The following is a 14,193-nucleotide window of genomic DNA, read 5'->3' as shown; positions in this document are numbered from 1 at the left end:
AGCCCGCTAAGCCGCTAATAGCGCTAAATCGCTAATAGCGCTAAGCCGCTAATAGGGTTGCTTCGCAAGACGAAAAAACCGCTAGAAGAAAAGAATTGCGGAACGGATTCTTTTTGTCTTGCGAGGCACCACTGTATAGAGTTCCAGTACAATGTAACTGTAACAATTTTCTAAAACTATCCAATCACTGAATGTCACTTTCGATCCCTTATTTGCATAACTATCTACAGTATCCACCTGTTGGCCAAGGGTTAGAACTTCAGTACATAAGACCGGGATGTCCTGTTTTGGCTCCCGCTTCATAAGACAGCATCTTTGAAGGGCATCTATGCTGTTTGCAGTGGTCTCTGTTCACCTGGTTTTGAGTCTGGACTAGGATTTTGAAGCCTGTGTTTTGATTCGATACATGATATCCAGTCACGTAGCATTCTCAGGGTTAGGGCTACTGGCATTGGCTCTGGGTTACGATTCGCAGCTTGAGGGTTTAGTCAGCTAATCCCGATGAGAGTGGGAGTGGCCCAGGCCTTCAGAAATATGTATAAGTAGAAACTCACATACACTTCATAATCCCTTGCCACACAACAACTTGGCAGAGTGAGCCTCTTGGGCTTGCTGAGTGGAAGGTTGGCGGTTCGAATCCGCACAACGGAGTGAGCTCCCGTTGCTCTGTCCCAGCTCCTGCCAACCTAGCAGTTCGAAAGCACGCCAGTGCAAGTAGATAAATAGGTACTGCTGTGGTGAGAAGGTAAACGGTGTTTCCGTGTGCTCTGGTTTCCGTCACGGTGTCCTGTTGTGCCAGAAGCAGTTTAGTCCTGCTGGCCACATGACCTGGAAAGCTGTCTGCGGACAAACGCCGGCTCCCTCAGCCTGAAAGCGAGATGAGTGCCGCAACCCCATAGTCGCTTTTGACTGGACTTTACCAGGGATCCTTTACCTTTACCTTCTCCACAGCAATGCACATGAGCAAAATTGTGAGGGCTTAATGCCTGAAGCCATTCTATATTTGCCATATAATCACTACCACAAATAAAAGGCTGCCTCTATTTTCTGGCCCTGTTTCAGCCATTACAATTGGCTGAGTGCCTCCTCTTGATGTATATTCAGGCTGCAAGGTTGTGTCAAGGAATTCTGTTTGGATTCTTCACAGTTATTGACCTTTCCCTGGGGGAGTGACCGAACCCTGAGCGTGTTCTGGAAACATTGACAAATTATCTTCTTTGAGCTGACATATAATTGGCACGATTTGGTGGGTATTATGCGGTGACCTCAATATGTTTTGGTCTACTGTAATCCTTGACCAGGGATGGTGAAAACTGTATTTCAAAATATCCAGAGGGCACCGTGTTGAGGAAGGCTGGTATATTTTGTGTGGTTTATTGGGGTGTGAGCATTTTCACTGGACACTTTCATTGTTGGCTATTTGCAGTATGGTAGCGCTGCAGAGAGCTTGCTGGGGAGATCATGCATTAAAAAAGGGACTCAAAAATAACTTAAACAAGGTTTTAATAAGAAAAACAAAAACTCCATTTACACTAAATACATTAACAACAAACCAGACCCAACCACCAACCCAACCCCCAGGGTAATGGGAGAGCTAGGTGCTGCTCCTTATATACTACACCCAAATGCTGACACACCTTAATCAAATACAACTCAGCAGCACCTGCTATGTTTCACAGCTGTAAAGCTGGGTCTCGTTAGTTTGCTCTGGCCCTTGCTCTGGCCCCTTAAAGACATACACATCGGGTGGAACAATGATGAACCTTTACATTTAAAGAAACCATTCAACATTTCCCCTGCGGTTCATCATTGTGGAACAAAAACATAAAGCATACTTTGTACATGTCTTTCATGTGTAACCTTTGGAAGTGCTTTTGTAAAAATGTCCGCAATTTGACTGTCACCTGGAACATATTTAAATACAACCATTTCATCAGCAATTAGTTTCTTTACAAATTCTAAACGTAACCTTAAGACTCTAGTGCGTTGCGTATTGGTCTCTGAACACAGGATAGCAAGTCCGCTCTGGGAATCAAGGTAAACTTTTACTGGTAGTGTTACTTGCATCTGTAGGTCTGCAAATACTTGCAGATACCATTCTACATCATGAGTGGCCTGATTCAAGATGTGGCTTTTTGCTTCCATCTGAATATCACACTGAAAGCAAACACCTTTACAGCATAGGCGTTCTTATTCTTATTACGTGCCAAAATGACTTGTAATCAAGCAGTATACGAGTTCCTACCCAACGGGCTTTTGATCAAATGGCAAATAAATATTAGGGGGAGCCCTATGATATACATCAAATCGGGGCACCCCCACAGTCCCTGACAGGGTTGTGGCATGGACAAGATCCACACCCCCAGATCCCTTTAACGGGATACCGTTATCGAGGAGGGGCAGGCGGAGGCTACAACCTCCCCTCCCATAAACAGGGCTTACCCAATGCCTAACCTTACAAAGTTGTGACCATTGCTACAAGGTAGGTGAAAACCAAATGGCTGGTGCCAATTTGCCAAGTGGAAAAATTCCTACCTGGCCCCAACAATATAGCGGCCAACATAGTCCATAGCAAGGCCGCTGCCAAGCAACGCATTAAAAGAGGGTGGTTGGGCTGGGGGGCGTGACCCACAGCCGGGTCACTCGGAGGTCCCGGGTGCCCTCCCACAATGCCATCCCCAGAGAAGGGGGAGTAGACTTATTAGTAGTAGTAATAGCAGCAGTAGTCTTAGCAAAAATTGAGTTCCTCATCTTGATGTGATTTACAGACGCACAAAGCCCCCTTTGGATAAAACCAGTTGTTATCACCCTCCATGGAAGTTTACATTGCGATGCAGGCAGGAACAAAATATCTCGTCTTCATTCTCCTTTCTGAAACAATGGTACCTCGGGTTAAGAACTTAATTCATTCTGGAGGTCTGTTCTTAACCTGAAACTGTTCTTAACCTGAAGCACCACTTTAGCTAATGGGGCCTCCCACTGCCGCTGCGCCACCGCTGCCCGATTTCTGTTCTCATCCTGAAGCAAAGTTCTTAACCCGAGGTACTATTTCTGGGATAGCGGAGTCTGTAACCTGAAGCGTCTGTAACCCGAGGTACCACTGTACTAGGATTCCCCAAAGAGATTCAAGAGAAGGGAGAGGAAAAGTACCAAACAGAACATTTCCAGCCTTTGACAACTGCCAAGTGATAGATTGCAAAATATTTCACTTCTGCCATAGCTCCTCATCATCAAGTTGGCCCAAAAGACACGGGACGATGACTGAGGATGTTTATGGCAGTCTCAGCGTCGGGGTGGGCAATATAATAGATGGCCTCCAACCGCAGCTGAAGGGCATGTCGTGAAGTAAAGTAAAAGTGATGTGCATGCAGGATGTAATTACAGCAGTAATATAATAACATTCCGTGAAACGTTATTAAAGGGGTTGCTTTGCTCTGGACATGCACGCATAGCCCCTATTAACGTTAATCGAAGTTTTGCAAGGGAATCAGCAACAGAACGGACCCCCTGAATTAATTACAACCAAACGACTCTGTCGGGTCACATGGAACGATTTGTTTCTGCGAGACACTGTTGCCTTGAGAAGGAAGCAGCTGCGGGGGGAAACAGCGGAGAAAGAAAGAAGGTACCAAGTTAAAATCTCGCTCTGAGTAATTAGGTTGTGACAACTGGTTCTGCATGGGAAAATGAGGTGCGTTGGCTCACATTTTCCAGAAAAGATGGGAGTTCAGTGAGAAATGAGCTAGAAAAGAATTTTGGCTTTCCGTAAAAGCAAATGACACTTTTCATGGGCAAATTCTTCATTAAGCCATTATTTAGGCTGCATGGGACCAGCAGTTGTTCATATAGCCAGCTGGTATTATTTCCGGAAAGAGAGATGGTGAGATCTGTACCGCGTATCTTCTCTTTTTGCATCCCGTTAGCTGATGACTCGTGAAAAATGATGCAGTTGACAAATGTCTGTGTGTGTTTGTGCATTGTGTGTAACTGGTGTGTATTTGGTGCAAAGAAAATCATATCCTGCCTCTCTCCCTGTTGTTGCTGCTGTACTTGCGCATGTACTCACATCATGTTGCTTACTTTATTGTGCTAGCAAAGGCTTAAAATCTGGCTACCACTCACAGTCCCAGAAGTTGGATACTCCACAGTTCAGAAACTGTGTGCTTTATTATCCATTTCAATATCTTCCCAACACACACAAACATATTATTATTATTATTATTATTATTATTATTATTATTATTATTATTATTATTAATTACACCACCCATCTGACTGGGTTGCCACTCTGGGCAGCTTCCAACATATATAAAAAGATAATTTAAAAAATAAACATTAAAAAACTTCCCTATACAGAGCTGCCTTCAAATGTCTTCTAAAGGTTACATAATTATTCTCCTTGGCTCAGGAGCCACATAACTCCATACCCTCTAACATTCCTCTAATGAAAATAGGGACAGCCTAAGGAAAAGTGAGAGGGGCGTGGGTGGCGCTGTGGGTTAAACCACAGAGCCTAGGACTTGCCGATCAGAAGGTCGGCGGTTCAAATCCCTGCGACGGGGTGAGCTCCCGTTGCTCAGTCCCTGCTCCTGCCCACCTAGCAGTTCAAAAGCACGTCAAAGTGTAAGTAGATAAATAGGTATCGCTCTGGCAGGAAGGTAAACGGCGTTTCCGTGCGCTGCTCTGGTTCGCCAGAAGCGGCTTAGTCATGCTGGCCACATGACCTGGAAGCTGTATGCCAGCTCCCTCGGCCAATAAAGCGAGATGAGCGCCGCAACCCCAGACTTGGCCACGACTGGACCTAATGGTCAGGGGTCCCTTTACCTTTTTAAGGAAAAGTGGGACATTCTGGGATCAGATCAGGAATTTCTGTAAATCTGGGACTGTCCCTGGAAAATTGGGACATTAGGAAGGTCTGCAGCTCTCACAGTATTATAAAAAAGAATTAAATATTGGGAAATGTATCTTTCACAGGCAGTCTTAGGGAACAACATCTCTGGTTACCATTTCGTTACTCCAGCTACAACTCACACTCCACCACACATCCCATATTTAATGCGCAGCCAGCAAAGCAAAATTCTGGAGCATGCCTGCACCCCACATTATAATCTCCATCTCACCAGTCCAGAATGGTAAAAAATTTGTCTCACAGGTTTTTCTGTAAGCATGCTAAAGTATGAAAATCGAATATCCTTTTATCAAATGCCTGGTGGTTAGCTATTTAGCTTGGTAATTTTTCAAATATTGATTAATTGATCTGAACTCCGCGGTTCTTTTTGATATATACTATACACCACATTTTATTAGACCTTTGCCTTTTGCAATACTAAGAGCACTCCTGCCAAGGCTTTAAACTCATGTTGATGTTGCTTAATGCTGATCTGTGGTGGGATCTGTGGTGCTCAGTCATGATAATTAAGGATAGGTCTATGCCAGAAACATAACCTACAAGGTGTGACCAGAAAGTAGGGTGAATCACCCCGGCATGGGATAATGGGAACTGCCATATTCGCGGAGACACATGGGAGGCGTTCGTCCGTATCTCAGCTCACTTATGTGCCTGTGCCTCAGCATTTGTTGACAGGCCTACGTTCATGTGGCAGCATTGTGATTGAAAATGGAGCAGAGAGTCAATATGAAATTCTGTTTCAAATTGGATAAATCGGCGTCAGAAACCCACGAAATGCCCATAATTGTGTACGGAGACGCAGCTGTAACTCAAAATACAGTGTGTGAGTGGTTTAAGTGTTTGCGTGAAGGTCGGCTTGAGATGACCCTCAGTCTGGGAGACCGTTGACAAGCAGAATGGCGGCAAACGTCGGCAGAGTTCGTGAATTACTGATGTGGGATCAGCATTTATCCGTCCGAATGATGGCGGAAGAATTGCATATTCCACATGAAATCATTACTGAGTTGTCCCACCCTCCATATTCTCCCGATCTGGCCCCACCTGATTTCTTTCTTATTCCAAAACTGAAATTTGCACTGAAAGGGCACAATTTCCCAACATTTCACACGTCTAAGTTGCTGTGACGAGGGAACTGAAAGCAGTACAAAAAGAGGACTTCTCCAGACTTTTCCACCAGTTCTATGGACGTTGTCAACAGTGCATTGTATCAGAGGCGGCCTAATTTGAAGTCCTGTAAGGACGCGGGTGGTGCTGTGGGTTAAACCACAGAGCCTAGGACTTGCCGATCAAAAGGTTGATGGTTCAAATCCCCGTGACAGGGTGAGCTCCCGTTGCTCGGTCCCTGCTCCTGCCAACCTAGCAGTTCGAAAGCACGTCAAAGTGCAAGTAGATAAATAGGTACCGCTCCAGAGGGAAGGTAAACGGCGTTTCCGTGCGCTGCTCTGGTTCTCCAGAAGCGGCTTAGTCATGCTGGCCACATGACCATGTACGCCAGCTGTACGCCAGCTCCCTCGGCCAATAAAGCGAGATGAGCGCCGCAACCCCAGAGTTGGCCATGACTGGACCTAATGGTCAGGGGTCCCTTTACCTTTACCTTTAAGGTATGTATGTTCAAATATTACTCGCTGCCCGATTTCTGTGACCATTCACCGAACTTTCTGGTCATCCCTTGTATATAATAATCAAAGGGGTTTACTTTGGATATTTATACTGTTAAGACCTAGACAGCTGCATTCTAAAGAAGTTCTCCTATGTTTTGGACTTGTACAAAGGCATCAGCACTCCAACAGTAGACTCAGGAAGTGATTGCCAACACTGGACCCAAAGCAGGGTCACTGAGAAACAAAGAGATATCAGTATGCTTGGAGGAAACATACACTTGGCAGGAGAGGGGGGGAAATTAAGCAAAACTTCTTTTGAGGTAGTGAGTCCACTCTAGACCCAATGGAGAGTAATAACTATGGAACAGTCATCGACACCCCTTTCTTGACAAAGATGGTGGAGCGGGTGGTTGAGGTGCAATTGCAAGTATTCCTGGATAAAACTCGTTATCATAAAATCATATAATTGTAGAGTTGGAGGGTCCCCAAGAGTTATCTAGTCCAACCCCCTGCAATGCAGGAATCTCAGCTAAAGTATCTATCCCAGTGTTTCCCAACCTTGTGCCTCTAGCTGTTTTTGAACTACAACTCCCATCATCCCTGACTAGCAAGACCAGTGGCAAGGGATGATGGGAATTGTAGTCCAAAAACAGCTGGAGGCACAAGGTTGGGAAACACTGATCTATCCAACCTCTGCTTACAAACCTCCAAGGAAGGAGATTTCACCACCACCTTCTAGGGGAGACCGTTCCACTGTCAAACAGCTCTTACTGTCAGAAAGTTTTTCCTGATGTTTAGTCATAATTATATACAGTGGTACCTTGGTTCTCAAACTTAATCCGTTCCAGAAGTCCGTTCCAAAACAAAAGCATTACAAAAACAAAGCGTGCTTTCCCATAGAAAGTAATGCAAAACGAATTACAGTGGTACCTCGGGTTAAGAACTTAATTCATTCTGGAGGTCCGTTCTTAACCTGAAACTGTTCTTAACCTGAGGTACCACTTTAGCTAATGGGGCCTCCTGCTGCCGCCGCACAATTTCTGTTCTCATCCTGAAGTAAAGTTCTTAACCCAAGGTACTATTTCTGGGTTAGTGGAGTCTGTAACCTGAAGCGTCTGTAACCTTAAGCGTCTGTAACCCGAGGTACCACTGTAATCCGTTCAAGACTTTTAAAAACAACCCCTAAAACAGCAATTTAACATGAATTTTACTATCTAATGAGACCATTGATCCGTAAAATGAAAGCAATAATCAATGTACTGTACTATAAAATAAATAAGACAGTGTTGTAGATGATAAAAATTAAAATTATTATTTTTTCTTCCCTGCACTGATGCTAGGCATTGTTTGGATGGGGGGCTTTTATCCATTTCCACAGTCACACAATCAATCAATCAATCAATCAATCAGTAACTGAACTGGGTTCCACAGTCGCAAAAACAAATTAACCAAAAAGCCTCAAAAACAGAAAAGCAAAAGCACCAAACTTAATCCTTTTCCGTAAGTCCGTTTGACTTCCGAAATGTTCGAAAACCAAGGCGCAGCTTCTGATTGGTGCAGGTGCCCTGGAAACAATAGCCAACAACTGCATCAGACGTTTGGCTTCCAAAAATTGTTTGAAAACATCCGGGTTTTTGGAGTTTGAGAACCAAAGAGTTTGAGAATCAAGGCATTTGAGAACCAAGGTAGCACTGTACACTACAATCTGGGTTCAGACACAGTTTGGGCACCAAATCAGCCCAGGGCATCCCAATCTTTATTGTGAGAGAGGGGAGTGTGACCCTTTTTGCTTGACCTCTCAGCGGCTTCTGAGACCATTATGGCATCCTCACCCATGGGATGGGTATCCGAAGTCCTGTGTTATGGCGGTTCTGTGATTACCTTCAGGGCCATGTTTAGAGAGTGACACCGGGGGAAGAAGAAGAAGAAGAAGAAGAGTTTGGATTTGATACCCCGCCTTTCACTCCCCTTCAGGAGTCTCAAAGCGGCTAACATTCTCCTTTCCCTTCCTCCCCCACAACAAACACTCTGTGAGGTGAGTGGGGCTGAGAGACTTCAAAGAAATGTGACTGGCCCAAGGTCACCCAGCAGCTGCATGTGGAGGAGCGGAGACGCGAACCCGGTTACCCAGATTACGTGACTACCGCTCTTAACCACTACACCACACTGGCTCAGCTCCCCAGCAGTTGTCATTTTGACAAACCATTGCCAAATAATGAAACTTTGTGAAATTCTCTTTAAAAGTGATATAAAACATGTTAACGACATAAGAAAGTGAAAATGGGTCTGTAGGTTGACATTTTCATGGAATTACTCAATTCAGTCTGGAGGTATTTTGAGCAAGCCTGGCATAATTGGGTTTTCTTCCTCACGATGTCTGCAAAGCTGGCACAAAAGCTTCACTCACTCAAGAGCCAACAGAGCAAGACATGTACTATTCAGTACTGCTTAATTTTATTCCGTATACATTGGGACTGGGGAAATTCTGGAAAGTCCCAGTGCAGTAGGCACTCTTGAGGAATTGCTAGCAGAGGTAGTTCCTTACTCCAGATCAGGGTGCCATCTTGAATAAAATATTGGGAGGGCCCAGGTAAGCCCCACCCTGCATAACTGATCACATGAGGCAGTGTATTCACACCATTTGAATGGCAATGCCCATCAACTTTGGGGGGCCCAGCGACCTCAAATATTTTATTGAGGGGGCTGAAGACCCCTCGGCGTCTAGGAGTTTAATCCTATGCTCCAGATGTTGTGCTGTAAGATGAGTCCTAGAAGTCAGAAGGGACGCGGGTGGGACTGTGGTCTAAACCACTGGGCCTCTTGGGCTTGCCGATTGGAAGGTTGGCGGTTCAAATCCGAACGATGGAGTGAGCTCCCATTGTTCTGTCCCAGCTCCTGCCAACCTAGCACTTCAAAAGCACAGCAGTACAAGTAGATAAATACGTACTGCTGTGGAGGGAAGGTAAATGGCGTTCCTGTGCACTCTGGTTTCCGTCCCGGTGTCCCGTTGTGCCAGAAGCGGTTTAGTCATGCTGACCACATATCCTGGAAAGCTGTCTGTGGAAAAACGCTGGCTCATTCGGACTGAAAGCGAGTTGAGCCCTTTGACTGGACTTAACCGTCCAGGGCTCCTTTACCATTTTTTTACCTTTACCTAGAAATCAGATGTGGTAAATACGCCCCTGTGAAACAGAGAAGCTACGTTTTGTTCCATACGTTAACCTTTTGCTTTCTCATTTCAGAGAGCTTCCCTTTCATCCATATATATTCAACTGAAATTATTTTAAAACATAACATACAGTGGTACCTCAGGTTACATATGCTTCAGGTTACATACGCTTCAGGTTACACACTCCGCTAACCCAGAAATAGTGCTTCAGGATAAGAACAGAAATCGGACTCCGGCGGCATGGCGGCAGCAGGAGGCTCCATTAGCTAAAGTGGTACCTCAGGTTAAGAACAGTTTCATGTTAAGAACGGACCTCCGGAACGAATTAAGTACTTAACCTGAGGTACCACTGTAAAGACTTTTGGCCCAGCCATTACTGGCATCCTTACTCTCTGTGTTTAATCTACCACAGGCCCTCAATTATGTGAGGAGCATCAAGCTGTCGAGCTCAGGTCCAGTTATAATATTACGTTCTAATATTACGTGGTGCCTATTCCATGACAGAAGAGCGGTGGCTGAGCCACCAGAAAGCAGCGGCGTCCAGCTTTTTGGGAAGCTGCCCAATTGTTGGGGAATGACAAAGCACAACACACTCGGTTTCCTTCTCTCACATTCATCTTTGTCTCCTTACAGAGGGAGAACAGATACCTTTAACCCCTCTACACAAGCCACCCATATGGTCCGAAACTTGCTGTAACATATGTAGGCGCTGAGAACAATCTGACACGAAGCAAAGGCGGCAGCCATCCTCGGAATACCTTCTCTTTTTTTGTCGCAACCGAAAAGAGGGAAATAATAATGATATTAATATTAATAATAGTAATCTGCATTAAAAGCGTTTTTTTATCTCGCCGTCCCCAGCGCTTTGTGCCTTTGCACCTCTCAAATTTAATAAAAACCCAGGCAGCAGGTGCAACAATAGATATGTGCCTGGCAGGGCGGAGAGTGGAATTAGGTAGCCTGCAACTCTGAGGCTGGAAAAGCAAATGGAAAACACACTGCGCTTCTAGAAGCTGCTTTCTTGTCAGACCCCCTGCTAAGATGAAAGGTCAGGAAACGAAAGCGAGGGGAGGGGGAGGGAAGGTATTTGACTGGGAAGACAAGCGAAAATTTAATACAAGCCAATACCGGCGCTGATAGTCCGGAGTGATTATATTCTTTGAATGCCAGATGTTAGGCGCTTTCATAAAAGAAGCCCAGATATAATCCATTTAAAAACAAATAGAGCCCAGATAGATTTCCCTCGCTGCAGAGGAGAAGTTTGGGAAGCTTTGCAGTGTGTTCTTTGAGTGGAAATGTGGGGGGGGGGGTGCAAGAGGACCCCACACTCCGATGACGTATTACTGCCCCCTGCAGTTTCTCAGTTTCATAGCAAGAAGGAAGAAGGAGAAAAGGATCTCTGGACAAAGCAGCCGGGGCTCTTAGAATCGTATTGCAAGGGACGGCGAGGGTCATCTAGTCCAACCCCCTGCAAAGCAGGAATCGATGTGGGGCTCAGAACAAAACGACCCTGAGATTAAGAGTCTCATGCTCTACCATCTTGCTGTGATAGTTTGTTGTTGTTGTTGTTTAGTCGTGTCCGACTCTTTGTGACCCCATGGACCAGAGCACGCCAGGCACTCCTGTCTTCCACTGCCTCCCGCAGTTTGGTCAAACTCATGCTGGTAGCTTCGAGAACACTGTCCAACCATCTCGTCCCCTGTCGTCCCCTTCTCCTTGTGCCCTCCATCTTTCCCAACATCAGGGTCTTTTCCAGGGAGTCTTCTCTTCTCATGAGGTGGCCAAAGTATTGGAGCCTCAGCTTCAGGATCTGTCCTTCCAGTGAGCACTCAGGGCTGATTTCCTTCAGGATGGAGAGGTTTGATCTTCTTGCAATCCATGGGACTCTCAAGAGTCTCCTCCAGCACCATAATTCAAAAGCATCCATTCTTCAGTGATCAGCCTTCTTTATGGTCCAGCTCTCACTTGTGCTGGAAGATGGGTTCTAGAAGTCAGAAGGGATGCAGGTGGCGCTGTGGTCTAAACCACTGAGCCTTTTGGGCTTGCCAATTGGAAGGTCGATGGTGTTATAAGAAAAAACCTGCTCCTTTTCCCTTATGGGGTACCCAAGAGCCCATATAGAGTCCTCTTTTTAGGTTCTCTATCAGTAGGAGAAAATAACAGAGGCCAACCAGAGAATAGTGAGAAGCAAGGCAGCTAGTAAGCCTGATCTTTATTACAGCTGTTGCAACAAGGTGCTCCCCACACACATTGGGGGGGGAGAGACCTCGAGCACAGGTGAGCAAGCCCTTATATAGACATTTGACATTGTCCGTCCTGAAGAACAAGACCACCCCCAGAAGCATCACAAATACGGTACATCACAGAAGGGGTGTAGCCCAGACCATCCCCTTAATACATCAGAGAAGGAGCTGAAATCTGGGTGTGTTGTTTCTTCCCGTCTGGCAGGTTAGTTGATTGGATTAAATGGCATCCTGGCCGCTCTTTTGTTATGATAACTAGTTCTTGAATCTAGGTCACAGGCCACAGGCTCACACCCTGTTCATATCTTGAATATGCCCTTAAGACAGGATTTGTGAAGACAGGAGAGACAAGAGACAATGGGGGGGGGGTTCCCACTTTGAACTTGCAGAGAAATATTTGAGGTCAATTTGTTCAGGACCTTTTCTGTGGGGTTTCAGACATGTGGTTTAATGAATGATGCATTATGGTATTTTAATATTTTGTTGGAAGCCGCCCAGAGTGGCTGGGGAAGCCCAGCCAGATGGGCGGGGTATAAATAGTATGTTGTTGTTGTTGTTGTTGTTGATGGGCGGGGTATAAATAGTATGTTGTTGTTGTTGTTGTTTACAGTTATGAATATTAATTTTCTTATATATGACCTTAAAATTCTTATAACAACGGTTTGAATCCCCACAACGGAGTGAGCTCCTGTTGCTCTGTCCCAGCTCCTGCCAACCTAGCAGTTCGAAAGAACCCCAGCGCAAGTAGATAAATAGGTACTGTTGCGACGGGAAGATAAACAGCATTTCCGTGTAGTCTGGTTTCCGTCACGGTGTTCTGTTGTGCCAGAAGCGGTTTAGTCCTGCTGGCCACATGACCCAGAAAGCTGTCTGTGGACAAACTCCGGCTCCCTCGGCCTGAAAGTGAGATGAGAGCCTCAACCCCATAGTCACTTTTGACTGGACTTAACCGTCCAGGGGTCCTTTACCTTTACCTTTTTTATCAGGTCAAAGCAGTGATCTCCAAATACTTTATTCCAAAGTGCCTTTTTAGGGCAATACCTTGGTTTGGCCAACCAAAACATCGCAAAATAGTGCACGAGATTTCGGGAGCAACTACAGGGAGGGTGCGGGGAACAGGACTGGTTCAGGACTGTTAAATACAATTGATGTAATTTACACAGACCTGAAAAATGTATGTGTTTGAATGAAGGTTTAAAATGGAAAATGGCTAAATGTGCATTACTGATGTTGGGGTTTTCCCCCAGTCGTTTTCTAAAGCACTCTAAGCTCTTTAATGGGTTGATGAATAACTGTTGATACGACAAGCTATGAGGCGAGAGAGCAAATCTAAGATTGTGCTAAAGGAAGGAAGCACTCAGGTAGGTCTATGCGTCAATTATCTGCTTATATTTAAAGGAGAAATAGCCATTAGGAGAGACGGATCAAAATATAATCCTCCTTTTCCAACTCAATTGCACCTCATGCTGGTAATTAGAGTGGAACTGCGATACATTCAGATGCCTAAGTCCTAGCCAAGGCGCAAAACAAATCAAATATGGATTTGAGGCTTAAAATCACACAGAACCCTGATGCTTGTGCGGCAAGCAAAGTGAGAAAATGTGCCTGGCAAAATTACCTTCACTCTGAATGCATTGTGTGTGCGCGCGCGCTCTCTCTCGCACCATTTTGTTTTTAGGTGATGACATCTGCTAGGCTCTTTTGCATAAAGGCAAACAAGCAATCCAGCCTCTAGTCTAAGCATCTCCACAGGGGAGCAAGGGAATCCTAACAGACAGGATGGGAGGATTCCTTTCCTTGCACAGCAGGATAGCTGCTAAAACACTTTGTGCGATTGCAGCTGTGTGGGGGTCCCTGGCAAACACTCAGGGATGCAGATTGCGCAGTGCTGGGTGCCTCATCCCCAACTGTGCATATTTTCCTGCCAATCATCGCTGCCGTGCTCTAGACACTCTTCCCAGTGTCTCCCGCTGGCTTTAAGGATGATCCGGCAGAATCTGCGATTGGAAAAAACAGGCAGGTGTGTTCCTGTGTTCATTTGCAGATACATCTGTGCAACTGGCGCTTACACAATGAGCATGGTTTTAATTATGGGAAAGTGGCATACAAATAAATGACGACGACGACGGCATGTGAGTTATCACATGCGCAGAAGGAAAAAATATGCGGTTCTTATCCTGTATGGTGCAAATGTCCTATGTCCTTTCCCCCGCTCTGGGTAAGAGCCAAAAAACCAAGTCTTGTCAAGTCTTCCAGGGGCTACTGGTCATT

This window comes from Podarcis muralis, chromosome 12 (genome assembly GCF_964188315.1).
Source record: "Podarcis muralis chromosome 12, rPodMur119.hap1.1, whole genome shotgun sequence".
Lineage (NCBI taxonomy): Eukaryota > Metazoa > Chordata > Lepidosauria > Squamata > Lacertidae > Podarcis > Podarcis muralis.
This window is presented reverse-complemented; position numbering follows the sequence as displayed.